Here is a 2,500-nt window from a genome sequence, read left to right on the forward strand (position 1 = left end):
ATTTCGGGAAATCACTTGAGAAAAGATTAATTAGGGAATGCAGCTTCCAGAGATTAAAAACAATCGTCAACGATTCTACCAACGACTTTAAATAATTGTAAAAATAATTGTTTTAGAATCTCTTATGTATCACGTACCTATGCTCACATAACAATACTATCAAAATAAAAATCAATAATTGTATAATCAACTACACTTTAGAGGATACTATAATCATTGTTGAAAAAATATTATACAGGAAAGGCTTAATTCTATCACTGAATGCCATGAATCTATTTCTGTTAGATTTTTTGAACTCTAACATTAAATCTATATTTTCCGCTCGTTTTCATAGATACATATTTTCTACTTGCGTTATCAAATCCTAGTTAATCTGAGAACAATTATGCTCTTAATTGCAAATGTTGATGCATTTCTGTTCTGAAACTGATACACGGTTCAAGTTAACATGATAATCAATGAACAACATCAGAACATAGCCAAAACTTTTGATGGTATGACTTTATCATAATAATTGAAAAAGAATCCTGATTAAGATCATGTCTATTTTCTCTTTTATAAATTAAAAATTTTAAACTTTTCTCATTTTCTCAGTTTTAATTTCCATTTTAAAGCTATCTTGTGCAATGAGTCTATTCCGTGGACATACATTTAATGAATCTCCATAATATCCGACGATTTGCTAAAATCTCTTGGTAAAACTGAAAAATGCTGCTGAAATAGTTATTTTTTTTTAAACACGATACACCAATCTCTTACATGGATATTTCCTGGAACTTTGAGAACATAATATTGTCAGGACTTCGACAGCTGAAGAATATTCAGAGATTAAATTTTGAAAGTTAAAAGGTCTTGAGTTTTAATTGAAGCTGTATGTTTTGAATGAATTAATGAAATTGCATTTTCACGAGAGAGAGAGAGAGAGAGAGAGAGAGAGAGAGAGAGAGAGAGAGAGAGAGAGAGAGAGAGAGAGAGAGAGAGAGAGAGAGAGAGAGAGAGAGATTTCTTAATGAATAAAAATCATTCCTTTACAGTATTTTATGATATCAAGAATACTTGGAAAAGAATTTTGTTCAAAGTTGCTTTTAGAAAAAAGAAATTAAAAAATAAAATACAATGGAATGAAAAGCTGGTAGGTGGTCCGAAATATAAAGCATGAAAAAAGAAAAAAAAAAAACTTTTTCTTGATTCCTCAAACACAATTAACCAGAAACTTCTTTTTTAGGAGAGCAGACTTTATTAGAAAAATCAATGACCTGTTTCCAGCATGTAATTCTAGGTAATTGACTTGCATAGCAGGGAGCGCGTACAATGAATGAAAAGAACATATCATAATTGTTGTGGCGATATTCCAATGTTATTAATATGAATTTGATGTTATCATAATCTTTTTTCATGTCAGGATTTAGATTCTGAGAGACTATAAGCTAAGGTATGAACACCGACGGGTAATGTTGCAAAATGGCCCGTGAAAGTTGAAACAGTTTGTTCATGGTGTATATCTCAACTGTATCAAATCTAAATATAATGTAAAAAATACATTTTAGAATGATTACATACAGGCTAATGTGACGTACCAAGAGTAGGTTGTGACTCCAAGGCGAGATGAAAGCAACTGAGTACTTTATTATAGACACATCGAGTATAAATATATACTAGGTCCTGACAAGAAGGTCACAAAATACAGACACGCTATTTTTTGTCCAACCGGCAACCGGTCCTGTTAACAGTTAACATTCAGAAATAGGCAGACAGGTTAATGCAAGTTGGGAGGGAGCCATCTTTCTTCTGGAAGATGTGTTAGGGTGACGACCATGGGCTGGAGGCCATTTAGCAAAGGCCCATTTCTCCCATTTCGGCGAACGTCTGTTTGGCGGCTGCCAATTGATCCGGTGCCAGACGTCTGAATTTGATGAAGACTGGGGGTCCCATTGTCTTGATATGGTGATGAATACCGTGTTTGGCAGGAGCTGTGGGCGATCGGCGAACTTCTGGATGCAAAACATCCGGGTAGGACGTGAGGAGGTGGGCGTAGGCATCCGTGGGTGCGCTGATGTTTAGACAGAGGTTGGAGGGGCGGGTTGAAGAGGTGTCGACAAGTACGAGTCTGCGGTGACCAATCGTCGGTGGGTAACATCGACCAGAAGGTGGAAATGAGAGAGGAAACCCACACCGAGGATTGGCAATGTGATGTCAGCAACGAGAAACGTCTTATTGAATTGGCCGTTCCTAAACGATAATGTGAGATTCTCGTGACCGTTGGATGGGTATCGCAGATCCGTTGGCAGCTACCAGGCGGACGTTGGCAGACTTAGACAGACTACACCGTGTCCTGAAGAGTTCCCTTGGAAAAAGTGAACAACAAGCACCCGTGTCTACCAAAAATCGCACGCCCGTTCAAGCATCATGTAAAAAAAAAAGATTAGAAACACGGGAGGCCACCGCGATGGCTTACTTACACATTTTTTGGCCACTGACAATCCTTGGAACATTTCTTCGC

The sequence above is a fragment of the Palaemon carinicauda genome, chromosome 4 (genome assembly GCF_036898095.1).
Source record: "Palaemon carinicauda isolate YSFRI2023 chromosome 4, ASM3689809v2, whole genome shotgun sequence".
Lineage (NCBI taxonomy): Eukaryota > Metazoa > Arthropoda > Malacostraca > Decapoda > Palaemonidae > Palaemon > Palaemon carinicauda.